Source organism: Alexandromys fortis, unplaced genomic scaffold (genome assembly GCF_014885135.2).
Source record: "Alexandromys fortis isolate MF-2015 unplaced genomic scaffold, M_Fortis_MF-2015_v1.1 scaffold_8_1_9099942, whole genome shotgun sequence".
NCBI classification, from domain to species: Eukaryota; Metazoa; Chordata; class Mammalia; order Rodentia; family Cricetidae; genus Alexandromys; species Alexandromys fortis.
In genome coordinates, this window is record NW_026067898.1 from 8,138,475 (window position 1) to 8,154,433 (window position 15,959).

Genomic DNA, 15,959 nt, shown 5'->3' on the forward strand with positions numbered 1-15,959 from the left:
ACATTTTCTTACTAAACTTCACAGATAATTGAACATGAGCAGTATTTAAAAGTTATCCTTCGAAGACCCCAACTAGGTCTCCCAAATTTAGCAAATAACACAAGAACATCTTCAGACTGGTAGGGGTGGTATTTCTAGAGTGCAATGTTTAGAGTAAGTACAATGTTAGCTCAAATGTTTTAAAAGCTCAATTTTCTTAACAAAATATTGAGATTAGGGGATACGCTAATTAGCTTGATTTAACTACTCCATTTTACATAACATGATGTCACTTTTGACTTTAAAAAAAAAACTTTATTTTAATGTGCATTGGTATGAAGGTGTCAGATCTCCTGAAACTGGAGTTTACAAACAGTTGTGAGCTACCATGTGGGTGCTGGGAATTGAACCAGGGTTCTCTGGAAGAGCAGCCAGTGCTATTAACCACTGAGTCATGTATATGTGTGTGTGTGTGTGTGTGTGTGTGTGTGTATTATAATTTGTCTGTAATAAAATTTCTATTTTACTCAGGGAGTTAGGAGAAATTGGGAAGACTATGATAAAAAAAACATAGAATGCAATTCTCAAAGACTTAATTTTCAAAAGAGAAAATTGTTTTCAATAAAAAAAGAATTATAGCTGCTCGGTGGTGTCGCAGGCCTTTAATCCCAGCACTTGGTAGGCAGAGGCAGGTGGATCTCTGTGAGTTCAAGGCCAGCCTGGTCTACAAAGTGAAGTCCAGGATAGCCAGAGCTGTTACACAGAGAAATCTTATCTCAACAAAACAAAACAAGATTATAAAACATAAATATACAGAATATCAGTTAAATATGAATTTCATGTGCATGGTTATATAATTTTGAGTTAGTACATTTGTGTAATATCTGGGACATGCTTATATTAAAAATATATTATTATTTATCTGAAATTCAGGTTGAACTGGGCTTCTTGCAATCCAGAAATACGATCAGCTCTCCACCTGCTGTCTACACCCGACTCCATAGATAAGAAACTGGATTCCCGTTAATTTATCTATTTGCTGTCCCCTGGAGACAGCAGTAGGTCCCGCCCACAGAGAAAGCCTCAGTGGCTCCGTAGCGGCCCCTACATTTGTGGTTATGCATTTGCCTTTGCTATATTCCCTTGAGTTAACAGAAATGCAAAGCCATTGCATTTTGGTGTAGCCTCTGCAAAGCAGCAAGCTCACCCCTGTGAGAGCTTGTGCGCCTTTCTAACGGGCTGCACCGACAGAAAAGAGATCCACACATCTGTCTAACAAACAGAGAAAAGACGCTGCTGCTAAGGCCCGTAGACTGCCAAGGGCAGATTCGGGGTGGTCACATTTGTTGTGCATGGCTTGATATGTCGGCACAAATGTGTTTTAAAGTTTCACCCCCCACAAAAGGGTACATCTCAGAACGACAGGCAATACCGCGCTCATTTTACTTTTTTGAAGGTAATCATAAAACTACACATATTTTGGCCTAATGCAGACTATTTTCATAGATAAGGACATACAAAGGACACAGGACATCTCTGACAGTGAAGGCCCAACATAACTCAAGATCATATCCACATAATTTATTTCAAAATGCATGGGTCTCTGAGGAAATTGTCTATTTCTACCTATGGCATTTCTTGTGTATTCTGAGGGTTGCTTTTTTAAAATTATTATTCACAGAATCCTATTGTTTCCTATTATACATCAGGCAATGAGCAACTGCTTCTAAGAAAACCTGAAACTTAAATTCTTTAAATTAGACATTGCCCCTCCCTGCCCCCACTCCCTGCTCCCGCCCCCACTCCCCGCCTGGTCATGCTGGTCATGCTGGTCAGTGCCAGGAATGAGCCAAGAGGCCCTGCTTGGCGAAGATTCACAGGCCGGGTAAGAAAACGCATTAACGTTTTAGCTTGCGTTTTCATGCATCATTTTGAAGTAAAAGGTTTATATCGTTTGAATCTCAGAAGACTGAGATTGGCCTCTGACTTGGCTTGAGACTCCAGCTCGAAGGTCTCCACCTGGCTGAGGTTTTCTCTGCAGCCTGGAAGACCACGGATCTTTCAGGATTGATTCGACTTTTCCAGCAAACTCCCCCTCAAAAGGAGCAAGGGTCCCAGCTGCCGCCTTCCCCAGACTGGTTACAAATACTGTTCTTTCAAAGAAATAAACACATTTCTTTCTCTGTAACATTCTAACTCCAAACAGAACGACATGCAAATTAAATATAAGTTACTTCACTCGTGCAGCGTGGAGAAAGCCGAGATCCCAGTTCCAGGGTGCATTGTTGGTATTCTACAGGGAAGGGTGACACCAACGCCTTAACAAGAGAAGAAGCAGATGAGGAGACACTGGAGTTTACAAGAGAAGAAGCAGATGAGGAGACACTGGAGTTTACTAGTTAAGCAGCCCAGCAGCTATGAGGGAGCCACTAGGATGCTCCCTACAAACGCGGAAACCCACTTCCGCAAGACCCACAGCTAGGAAGCAGGAATGCTAAGATTCGAACCCAGACCTGATTGACTCCAAAGGCTCAGGCTCTGCCAATGCTGAGTGATTCTCCCAGCACTTTCCTCTGACTGGTCCAAGAGCAGGTGGCTTTCAGCAGGCCATCACTGCCAGGGGCTAGCCATTCTGTGCACACAGGCCAGATGGGTCTTGTCTTTGAAGGGCGGCAGACAATCCCGCCCTTTTAGGTGATGGGAAACGCAGAAATCAGAACAGGTCATTTTCTTTAGAAACGGCGTGGGACACAGAGTTAGGCTTGTACAGAAGCAATAAGGTATGCTGTTGCTTTGGTTGTTACGTTCCAACTTCTCTTCTCCGGGTTTTTCTCACTTGCTAAGCTAAACATCAAGGTTAATGTCTCAGTCAGGTTCCCGCTTCTCAAATGACCTTTATCCCAATTACCCCTCAGTGCAACACCTGCTTCAAAAAAATTAACCTTCAAAATGCTCCTCAAATGGGACTTTTCGCTATAGATCCCTATCTGCCAAGTAGCAAGTGCCTCCCACTCATTCCCACTCCTGTCTACAGGTTGGCTATGAAGTTAATTTGAAATAACAAATGAACCGGTAACAGCCAGGAAAACACAGAGCTAACGAACAAAATCGCAAATATCAAATAGCAGGGTTTTGGTACCCTAATAAGCGGAACAATAAAATTATTAAGAAAGCCTGAATTAGACTCAACTGCATGGAAGGAATTTTGTATTTAATAAATATTTAAATCAGCGAGAGAAAATTGACTTTTTTAATAAGAAGCATTAGGTTACCTGGAGAGTTATATGCCAGAAAGATAAAACCAGATGCATTCGTCATAGCGCTTACTAGAACATGTGCCGAGTAACAGATTTCAATGAACTCTTCTCTACATGAAACTACACAAGAACTAGATGAAAACGGATGGCTTCCTCCACACTTTGGGTGGTTTCAATTATTAAGTGTTTCTATCTGAAAATAAAGACACAAACACAGCAGGAAATTAGCAACGTATTTCGCAGAGTTAATACCCGGATTTTTACACACATACACAAGCATGTGCTTATGAATTATGTGGACACATGGTGTGTGTCCATGCACACATATATAGAGGAAGAGAAACGGGGAGAGGAACGGGGGGGGGGATCCCAGAAGATCATAGACAAATGGGCTAACAGAAAAAAGGCTGGCTGTCCTGAGCAATCTTTAAAGTGTCCAAACTCAAAGTAAAGGGAGAAAAAGGCTTCTTGCTTCTGACAGTGAGACCCATCTTCCCACTTTAAATACTTAGAAAATTTAACAAAGGTAGAACACAACTTTTTTCTTTCAGTTTGACAACAATGAGAGTCATCAATGAGCTATGAGATTCAAATCACCCAAGTCCACTCGTTCAGCATTTCCATCATGTCCTGTGAGTATAGTGTTTCATTGTGGCTTCCCTTTGCATGTGTATACTGGCGGTGACATTGGGCATCTCTCAGGGCTTATTGCATGTCTTTTGTAAAGACACAGAGGGATTATAGAAATTCTGTATGTGTTGATTTGGGTGACAGTCACACAGTTGTTGTACTTCTATGAGCCTGAATATTGTACACTTCAAATTTTTCATCTATTAAATGTAATTTACATAGCAATGGAATTTATTTCTAAAATTAAATTGAGGTATTATTTCTTATCTATGAGATAAAAATCAAATCACTAGAATTTAGTTTCCAAAACATCACATGGGGTCATTTCATTGAGTGTGAGAATCACAGAGATTGTGGGAACAGAAAAGGGTTTCTGAAGGTGCAACAACCAAATAATCAATTCAGCTTCCAGAGTACAGGAGGTCACGGGGTTTGGGCAGTGCTGGACTGCACCAGGAGACGTCACTGTAGACTGTGTGGACACACAGCATGAGCACTTGGTACCACACACAGCACCAGACCAGAAAACACCGACAGACACCGCCAGAAACCTTCCTTATACAGTCACTAGGTTTAACTAAGGGAAGATCCTGTAATAGTTTCCTAACGCTATTCCTCATGTGTACTGACCGAGTCAATCCGTCTTAGGACTGTATTGTGATAGGAAGCTTAGATTTTAAAATGCTGTTTGGGTTGCTGATGTGTTTCATTTGACAGAATACAGACAATTTTCCCACACCACAACAGAATAGTATGGACCTTATTTGGATTTTATTTGAACAAATATAAATCAATCTTTCCTTCCTTCCTTCCTTCCTTCCTTCCTTCCTTCCTTCCTTCTTACCTTCCTTCCTTTCTTGACCCATGGTCTCTCTATATAACTCTGGTTATCTTGAAACTCAATATGTAGAAAAATCTTGCCTTGAACTAAAAGAGATCTGCCTCCTCTGCCTCTCGAAAGGTGGGATTAAAAGCATGTGCCACCACACTCAGCCTGAACAAATACAATTTCAAAACTACAGTTATGAAACAACCAAGAAACCTGAACTTTGATTGCATATTAAAAGAGAGTAAGGCAATTAATTTTGCCATCATGATGGTATTTCTTAAGGCTTTAAGAGATTTGTTAAGTACATTCTTTATTTGAATATGATGTTTGTTATCTCATATCTTATTCAAATCAAAGGAGCACAGGGGAATAGTTGTCTTGAAGAAGTAAGATTGTCCTCAGAGCCATTATTGCTAAAGCCAAGTGGTAATGAGGGCAGGGAACTAACTCATTATACCACCCTCTGTGTGGCTGGGTATGTTGACTTTTTTTCATAATAGTTTTTAAAGTATTTACTATGTGTAAACAATTGACAGAAAAAGAGAAATCTAGACCTGAACATGTGAGACCTACAAGTAGATGTTAAGAGGTCAGAGTTTGTGAGAGCCACAGCCTTAAGATTACAAGTGACAGTGGAACAGAGTGGTGCACACCTTTAATCCCAGCACATGGGAGGCAGAAGCAAGGAGGTGTCTGTAAGTTCGAGGCCAGCCTGGCCTACTAAGTCCCAGGACAGTCAGGGCTACATAGAGGGACCCTGTCTCAAACAAAAGAAAAGAATCACAGATAAAATTAAAAAGAAAACCCCACAACGGATAGCATGAAAATAATATTTGGCGATTCTTGCTGGTGAGGAAAAAAATAAGAACATTTGAGAGGCCCAGGAGTCCCCTGGAACGGAAGAAGAAACACTCAGACCTTGAGGAAGCAAGTGCTCAACTAGGCCAGGGCAGAACAGGCACCTCCTTCTGGAAGGAAGGGCTGTTGAGTAAGCAGAGGGACGACAGGGTCTGAAGCAGGAAGGGAGCAGGGGAATGAGGATGAGGTGGTGACTTCACGGCCACTGCAGACAACACAGGACAATGCTGAGCAGAAGAACAAGTCGCTGAAAAGTACTGACTGAGCAGCTGGTACCCAACATGGTCTCAGAGACCTAGCAGACAAATGAAAATGAAAAAGACCTGACTACGGCATAACTACGTCTCATAACAGAAATGAGCATGACGGTTCCGGGCCAGAAAGGAACAGTGGAGTAGGTGGCACGATCACTGAGTTGGGGGACATAACGCAAGGACGTGTTTAGAAGGGGCTTGTGGGACTGGAGGCGCTTGCCGGGCATCCGCTGGACAAGCGCGCTAGGAGGTACGCTCAGAAGCGCAGCCCTGCAGCCAGCAACCTGGCAGCCCCGCACAAAACAATGACTCTGTTAAGTTTGCTGGAAGAAATAAAAATTCTATCCTTTCAGTATAATGTTTGATTGTATTGGCATCTTCATCAAGCTTAAATTTTTGGTTTAAATTTTTCCTGAGTGCTAAGTATCCCAATTTAATGCTACTGTAAAGATTTTCTGAAATCATCTGAACTCAATGTCAAATCCCCTGATGTATCATTTAAATGCACCGTTTAAGGTAGGTTAAAATAATTTGTCTGTGAATGCACGTCTCGGTGCACTTCTCAGGATGGCGATAATTATGATAGCATACTGACTGGCTACCTGCCACACGAATAAATATTATTTCAAAGATGGAAATGCAATAAATCTTTTTTAAGGGCCACGTAATGAGAGACAGCAGATGCAGCTTTGTTGACATAGCAGAGTGGAAGTAACTTTGCCAAATAAAACAAATCATATTTCTCTTGAAAATTTTGTACTTGAGCTCCGAATGCCATGTTTTAGAATTTATAGTTTTCTTATAAACTCTGGGAAATTGAGAAACTCTCTCCAAAGGTCATTTATCAACCGGTCCAAATGTGTGTGATACAGCAATGGCTCAGATGCACTTCAAACATTTGCTCCGTATGGTTACACTGCAAAATGCAGTTCTCAACACCAATTGGCATCAACCGCTCAATAAGTAAAACATGCCATATGGCATTAAGTGCATACAATAGAAACAGGGACAACACAGTCTGCTGTTTAATCACTATTCACAGTTACAGTCGTAGGCTGAGAACATACGCAGTGACGCCATAGACGAGACTAATTGGGGGTTATGACACAATCATTGGATATTTGCAAACCAACTTTGTGAATTCGAAAATAGAGTTAAGAAATATCCTTGCGATGGACCATTTTCAATTCTGTGCATTCTGGAGCACTTGGTAAATAGGAAGTTAACATTCCCATAAATAACCTCACTGACCTGAGAAATGAACTAAAGTCGAGTGATGGTATCGATGGGGGAGCGGGGGCTAATTTGGGCACCCCCTCACAGCGACAGGAAATGGAAGAGTCTGCCTCAAGACGCCCATTGCATGGAATGTGTGCTTTCGTTTTTATCTAAGCAATGTGCATGATACACTACATGCCTAAACACAATCCGTTATGATTGGTGTTGCCGTGGATCTGCGAAGAACAAATCTATAAAATCACGGCGTGTGAAAGCTTTAACACAGTGATATAAAATGGCAGTGGCATGGTTCATATCTTCAACTGACAGACTGATGGTGATTATTGCAAGGACAATGCCCTGCATATGTCAAGCGATTTGCAAATAATTTATGTCACCTTCCGTTCCATTATTGTTTTTGCGGAGGACATAAACTGTGTCACCAATATTAAACTGTCTGCAAAAAGAGCCGAGCTCAGCTTTCTCCTTTCTGGGAACACAGAGCCATCTGCACGCAGACAAACATGCATATGGCCATCATTTGTCCAACACCTTACACAGTGTGAAGGTTTTTTACTTGAAATGCCAACCTAGGTGGCAGATGATGTATGTGTTTCCTCAGTCCTGTGATTACCGGGCCCGCGCCGCGGTGCAGCGCGCTCACCTCATCAGTTCCACAAGCCGCACTCCTAGGTGTGTGAGGCATTTGCAGCAATATGGCTTCTGACACGCGGGGACGTGGAAGCGTTCCGCTGTGGATATCTGACTCCAGATTTCGCTCCAATCAGGGTCAGAGTCTGACCCGCAGATATTAGTGCGGGTAGAGATTTAGGACTCAAAAACAGCAATTTGAAAACTGGAATGAATATATTTTGATAAAGGGGAAAGCTTGTTGGCCCTGCTTGACTGCTGTGCCAAATGCTTTCGAAATGACCCGCATTTTGTTCCTCGGGAAGGGAAGGTACGGGGCGGGGCGTATTTGTTATCACCAGCTGTAAGCAGAGCAGGCTGCGGCTGCACCTAGCAGATGCCATTCATTTTAAGAGTTTGCTATCACTAGAGACCTGTTTCTTCCCTTTGAAGCGCCGCGTCGAGGGAGCACCTCTGCAGGCCACTGTAGTTCCGGGAATACGTCAACAGAATTTTCGTCTTTATGTGCGTCACATCTGTGCACTACCATGAACACACACATGAGCGCGTGAGCACACACACACTAAATAGTTTTGAGTTGTAAATACATTTAAACTATTGAGATTGCAAGTTTTCTTTTTCCTTTTAAGGAATAGATCTATTTTCCTTTTAAATCCAGACATTCAAAGCAAACAAAGCCCAGCCTTTCTCCTCCCACATTATTGGTCTCCAACTCTATCAGGGTAAGAAAGGGAGTGATAGAGGTAGCTAACTAAGAATTAAAGACTGTCCCAAAGGAATCTGTATGGACACCGAATAATCCCACACAATCATTTTTATGGGTGGAGGGTAAATTAATCTGAAACAGGTTGGATTTATTTTCCTATAAAATTTACATGGACAAATGTATCTATCTCCCTAGAAGAAGATGTGTGGCATTTTATTCTCCTCCACCACTGAACATTAAAAGCTTCCAAATATGAATTTCGAAGATTGGTCCAAGTCTCTAGTCTTAATTCAAAAATAAGTTCTAAAATGAACCTGCCCCCCCCCCCAGCTCTTGACGCAGTGAATATGGCGGCAAATGCAGACACTTTCTGAGTGTTCAGCATGCTTAGAATAAATTACGGCACAGTGCTCAGCCCTGAACAGGACATTTTTACCACCCGCTCTACAGGACTGCTCAGGGAACACTGGGAAAGAGGGAGGACGGAATGTAAGAGCCAATAGACAGGGAGAAGAATCTCTGAGCACAGTACAGCCACGGCAAAGCATGATCACACAGCGGCGTAATCTGTCTACACTGGACCTGCGCCAGACTAGCCTGTCAAACAGGTAATCGTGATGGGGAGAGGCTCGTGCGGTCCTACCCCTCCCTAATAAACTACTGGCAACTGATGGATTCTAGGGGAGGGGCAATCATTGCTTTCAGTTGTAGAACAGCCCATCAGGCTCCAATGGATGGTTTCAGACACCCAGAACATCCTGGTTAAAAGCAGAGGGTCAGAAAACAAACTAAGAAGACAGGGGTGTAAAAGAAAAGCGGGGGATCTGTAGGGAAGACGCGAGATAGCAAGGACGGGAGAGAGGTTAGAGAAGGGGGATGAGAATGGGCTATGGACTTCCATGGAACACGGAAGGAGATAGAGGGAGACTAAGGAGGGTCTGGAGGGAAGAAATGGAAGGGGGAAAGTGATGCAATTATATTCTTAATAGATTTTATAAAAATAGAAAAAAGGATAAGCAACTCACTACATATGTATGAAATTGTCAACAAATTTAATTAAAAAAAACACTTAAGTATTCTAAAAACAAACATCACATATAAGACCAGTTGTTTTGGGATCCAAAGCCATCAAAACTGTGTTGGTGGTGCTTCAACATGTCCAGAAATTAAACACAATTGAAAATAACAGGTGATGGGGGCAGGCTGTAGCTGGATGGTAGGATGTCTGTCGCACATAGAGAACAGAGTTCAATTAACAGTATTTTTTTTAAGGCAGTTAAAATTTCCATCATTTGTCACTTGTGATGACCTGCTACTCTTTCAACTAACAGCAAGATGAGGAAAACAGAGCATACATATGCTAACATTAAGTTTAGAAGAAAAACGAGAGTGATGGATTTAGGGAATTTACGTTTAAGGAGTCTGGAAGATGTGGCCAGCAACACCCTGGGATCTTATTCTGACAAGTTCAATTTCCTTGTTGTAAAATGAGCATGGTCAAGGCTCTGTTTCTAGACCATTTGTTCTCTTACCGCCTTAATATACCAACTACATGGCCACTGAATATCTCTTATGTTGCCAAAGAATCCTGGGCAGTTTCTTAACTATGGAAATCAATGCTGTTTAAAACTGTCTAGTGGAGACTTTCCCATTGCATATCCATCTCAACACACCCAAAGCTGGTCTCCCAACTCCTAATCTCTCCAGAATGCCGTTCAGTTTTCTAACACTGAGGCTCTGAGCCCACTTTACTTCATCACATCCAATGACCTATTGTCTCTGTTAGCTTTTCCATTCAGAATTTTCTCAAAACTGGTCTTCTGTGTCCTTTTTCTTTACATCTTCCTAACTCAGGTTCTTTGCTACACAAGCTTAAGCTAATGACCGCCGTGTTTGTTTGTTTAAATCCCTTGGTTATGGGTGGTTTTAGGACAGTCAGTGCTGTTACACAGAGAAACCCTGTTTCGAAAAACAAAAAAAGTATTTTCATTCATTCATTCATCCATTCATTGGTGCTGGGAATCAAGCTCAGGGTCCAAGGCACGCCTAGATGAACTCTACCACTGAGCTATATTCCTGGCCCTGGCCCCATTTTTGTCTTATCTATATGTAGAGATTGGGACTTGTCTGGTTTTGCCTGTCCTTCAAAATTCAACAAATAAAATAATGGGCACTACTATTCCATTTCCAATCTTGCAGCTGCAGCGCTGTGGCCATATTCTTTCATTTCCCGCTCAATCCCACTCTGATTCCCGTCCTTTCCCTAAAAGTCCCCCTTCTATTTTTCACACCCTCCTCCCAACACCCCACAGGTATTTATTTGTCTTCTGAGTCTGGCTTATTTTAACTGGATGATCTCCAGTTCAATCCATTTTCCACAAGCAACATAATTTTTTCCTTGTTTACAGCTGATTTACAGTAATCCTCCATTATATGTTTGCCACGCCTCCCTGGCTGGTTCTGTAACTTGGTCCTTGCTAAGAGTGCGGTAGCAAACACAGATGTGCGGTATCTCTATTATAGCCTGACTTGGATTCCTTCGGTGATACACCTCAGAAAGGCAGAAATGGATCGCACGGCAGTTCAATCTCCAGCTTTTGGAAGTGCTGGCTTAGTTGTCAGTGGTGACTTTCATATTTGTGGTTTCCAACCTGGCAGTGTAACAGGAGACCGAGTACAGATACCCTTGACTACCCTTCTATTAAAGATGCTTTCAATTTATTTTTAAAAGTTAGTTACTTTAAGTGCTATATGTAATCCTCCTTATTAATCATTGTCAAAGTAGCTTAAAATAAAGTCACCCTTTTTCCTCAACTATTTCAGGAGTGAATTTCTCATTTGATACATTGTATTCAGATTAGGTGTACATGGAGATGTTCTTTACTATTAAAGAAAGTAGAAATGTGTTATTAACCTACAGTAATTATCAGATACATTATAAACCTTTGACAAAAATCCCAAAAAGGAAATTGTTTATTCCTACACACACACACATAACCTAAGACTATAAACATCACAAGATAATTTCTAATGCAACAATAACGTTTAGCAACTCAATCTGTCATGCAAGATTATTTTCTTCTCATTTGAAAATGCTATTTTTCAATACTTTTAATACTTGTTGAAATGCATTTTCTGAAAAGCAAACAATACAATCCTGTGTGTGTGTGTATATATATATATACACACACACACACACATACACACACTGGAGACGTATATATATGCCCTTAGCACATTTTCAAAGCCTGCTGTCTAGAATGTGTTAATAGCCCTTCCCGTCTCCCTTCCTAACCATCTGAAGTATGATCACTACATGCACACCTTTGTCTCATTCTTTCCGAGAGCCATTTCTAGGCCTATTTCTACCAATTGATTTTTCTACTACTTTCCTTGTACTTCTTGCCTTTTCTCACTGAATTCCAGACAGTGACTTTTACATTATTGGGTGCTAGAGATTTTTTTGTTTCTTAACTAATTCAACGCTTTGTTTTAAAATGTTACTTAGGATCTATTCCTTTCTCTCAAAGTTTTTCTCTTTAGTAGAGGCCTGATTTGGCCCTAACCTCCGTGACCTGCACAGCTTTGGGACTGACCTGGAATGCCAGGGAATGAATGAATGGACACACACAGAGAAGTTGGGAGTGGCTGGGCCGTGGGCTCTGAGAGAGCCAATAACAACCGGGAAACTCGGAGCATTAGCTGAACCAATTATCTAGTCTCAGCAGAAGGTGTGTAAGGGAACAGTCTCGGGTTGCAGCTGTCTGGGAAGGTGAAGTTGTGGTTGATAGTTTCTGCACACACTGGTTTTAGCTCTTAACCTCTAGTAACATCTGTGTTTGCCATTCTTCTTAACCTGACCTGGGGAAGACTTTGCCACCCTCCTGGGTCTGAGGCACTGGGGTCCTTGATATGTAATACACATTCACTCAGGATTCACTCAGGACTTCACCCTCCACATGGGCACTAAGGCACGCAATATTCTTCTGAGCCATCTATCTGATGCCGTGTGTGTAGGTGGCCTTTCTACTCTCTAGCAAGGACTAAACCGTGAGCAGCCTTCTATCAGAGCAGTTATTTCGCGGTTCTTTCTCGGGCCCAAGGGGCTTTCTCTGTAAGCACAGCAGAGCCAACACTGGAAGACTAGACCTAGATCTCCAGAGTTCCCTATGCAGGTGTCTTCCCTCAGCACTCCACTGACTTCTCTACCAAGGAGACTGCTGGCTTCCACTTGGGTTCTCATCTTCTTTGGGTAGCCTGGAGATACTCTTCTCTTCAGACAAGGCTCACTGTCCTTTATCTTGTCCCACATCTGAATCCACCATTCCATGTATTTCATCTGGTTTCAGCTATTTAAGACAGGATGAGCCTGGTTATTATTCTACCATGAATAATATCCTTATTATTCCTATCATGAATGGGGGGCAAAGTTCTTAATGTCACAATAAAATATAATAAAACTTGAGGAATCAGAGTGAAACAAACTTCCTTATTTTGAAATTGTCAGAGAAAAAGACCCACAAATGAAAACGGACCCTTTTTGAAGTAAGCCCTTCATCAACAGAACCCGGCAGAAATGCTGAAGATGCTGGTATTTTTACTTGACTGGACCTGGTGGCAGATGCCTGTAATACCAGTCATGTAGGATGTGAGGCAGGAAGGTAGTAAGTTTAAAAACAGCCTGGACTACACAGAGAGTTCAAGGCCATCCTGGGCAACTTATGAGCCCATGTCAAGACAAAACAAGCAAGCTGAAGACATAGCTGAGTGGGAGAGACCTTGCCTACAATGCAGAAAGTCCCAAGTTCAAGCCCCGGGAATGGGGCAAGGGATGATTTATACGCATCTGAGGTCACTAAACATTCTAAAGGTGATTTACCTTTCCTATTTCAAAAATCATTTTAATATCTTAAAAGTTACAAAAATCATCATTTCAGGCCAGTTGTGGTGGTATACAACTCTCATCCCAGCAGAGGTGAGTGGATTCTATGAGGTCAAGGTTAGCCTTGTTTACACAGAGGTCTTGGCCAACTAAAGATACACAGTGGAAAAAACAAAACTTGTTTCAATCACCATTTTAATATTTTCTAATATAATTTTAAAACGAGCTATTTTTCCAGGTCTCTGTGCTTTGGTAACAAGGAAAAGCAAAACAATGGTGTGGCTGCACAATTCTGGAGAGAGGATCAGAAGGGAAAAGAAAGCAAACAGACAAAAACTGGCCTGAGCAAGCTGGCCCGCTCTCTCTTCCGGGCCCACTTTGTGCGGGTGAGACCAGACAGTGAGCAGCACTTTTCCTGTTAACAATTCATTAATCAGAGAAATGATCCTTGCTAGTGTTTAGATGTTTTACTTAATTTGGTACCTCTGGCCTGCTGCCCCACTCGTGCCAAAATTATTATTTCTCACCCAGCAGGTGATAAATAACAGCTTCACTCGTGATTAATACCGTGAATCCTTCAACCTGACTAATGCAAGGGGAAGAAAGCAACATGAGGCCTGCAGAACAAGTGGGGGATGATTGTGAGGACTGTGGGAGCGAGCGCTGCTTCACTCGTGGGGGGACGACCACAGGAAATGAGGCGTCCGCCAACAGTCCAGCTGATCCTTCGAGGCTTCATTAAGCCCGTGGCAGCGAGACGTGCCTCTGCAGGCCCAGCGCTGGTGTTTTCACTCCTAACACTAAGTCCTAAGTACCTTCAAAGAAAAGAAACCCCCAACTCACTTCTGCCTGCATTTAAATATATATTAAATGGATGACTGACCAAACAACAAATGAGAAAATGGAATTCTTACCCAAGTATTAGACACTGTAACATGGGTCATTTGAGAGCTACATACAGTCTCTGGTGAGTTCTGAAATACTGCAATCATGCACAAACCCACAGCAAAGTTAACATTTGCTGCTGGAGAAAAGGAAAGCTGTTTGCAATGGCCACTAACTAAAGCCACACGATGCCGTCAACTTTACTTCTGTTGGTTAGCACTGGACACCAAGCAAGTACCAGTGGTCTTTAGCTAGGCAAGGGTAAGGAGGCTGCACTGCAGAGGAAGCTCCCTTGCCTCCTCAATAACCCCCTTTACATAGTACATAGACTATATGTGCATATACACACTAACAAACCTGGATGACCTTGAACTCACAGAGATCTGTCTGCTTCTGCCTCCTGGATGTTGGAATTAAAAGCATGCACACCATGGCCTCTGGTACTTCAGAGTTCAAGTCCCAAGTCAAGTCAATGGGCTCCTGAAGGGAGTTAGCGGAATGTGGCGGACTAGCAGTTCTATTGTACCCTTTATTTTAATGCTATTACACAGACGGTGTATGCACAGAGGGTGCATGCGAGCACGGCACAGCTCACAGCTCGCACCACCGACACCTGTCTCACTCTCCCATCACTGGTCACCTTTCTGAGCAGCCTGTGGCTGCTGGCTAAACGGAGAGACAGGCAGCGGTGACAACCAAGCATGAAATAACTTGAATAGAGAAATATGACCGTAAGCAGAGTCTCAAGAATCAGAGACTAAGTATCGACGCCTGCAACTAAAAAATGTTTTACCTCTCTTAGCTAAAGCAGTGTGGGGTATAGCATCCAATCACTTTAAAACTGCACGGTGGAACAAAAGACAAGGAAACAGAATAGGGGACTGAAACCCAGCCTGATATCAGACTTAACCAGAAACTAAAACAAGAATCACCTCTCTTATCAGCCAGGTATGGAGTAAAAGCCCAACGAAGTGAATAACGTCAGTATAGAGCTGACTTTCCAGACTCTTTCCTTACCTAGGAGGAAATACAGGGCCTAGACTATAACCAAATGTAAACCGGTACTCAAAAATCCAAAAATCTCAATGCAGGAGACCAGCTGAGTTCAAGTTCAAGGCCAGGCTGGACTACTTCCCAAAGCTAGTGACTTTTAAATGAAAGTCTCTGCTTCTTATGATGAAGAGAAGAGGAAGGGGAGAGGGAAGGGAGACAGGGGAATTATCAAATTTATTTAAACAAACTTTATTGGGCTGTAATTTACATACAATAAAATACAGTTTGATAAACATACATACCTTATAAACATTAGAATCAAAGTAATTTCCCATTACCCTTCAAAAAATGCCCCTCTACATATAGTCCATCAAGAATAAAAAATCTGACTCCAGAGCTGGGCGGTGGTGGTGCACACCTTTATCCCAGCACTCGGGAGGCAGGGGCAGGTGGATCTCAGTGAGCTAGTTCCAGGGCAGACTCCAAAGCTACAGAGAAACCCTGTCTTGAAAAACCAAATACGTGAATAAATAAATAATCTTACTCCAGGCAACTACTCAACTGTTACTATGGACTTAATTTGATCTAAATTTCACATACACACGCCACTCTCTTCGAGTACTCACTTTATACAACCCTGGCTGTTGAACGAATTAAAATAAGCACTTTAGGGGCTGAACTAAGCAGTTAAGAGTACTTGCTGTTCCCAGATTCAGATTCTAGCACACGCAGTGAGCTCACAACTGTCTGTAGCTTCAGTTCCTGGGGATTTGGCCCGTAAAGGCACCAGGTATACACTTGGTACACACAGAGAAGT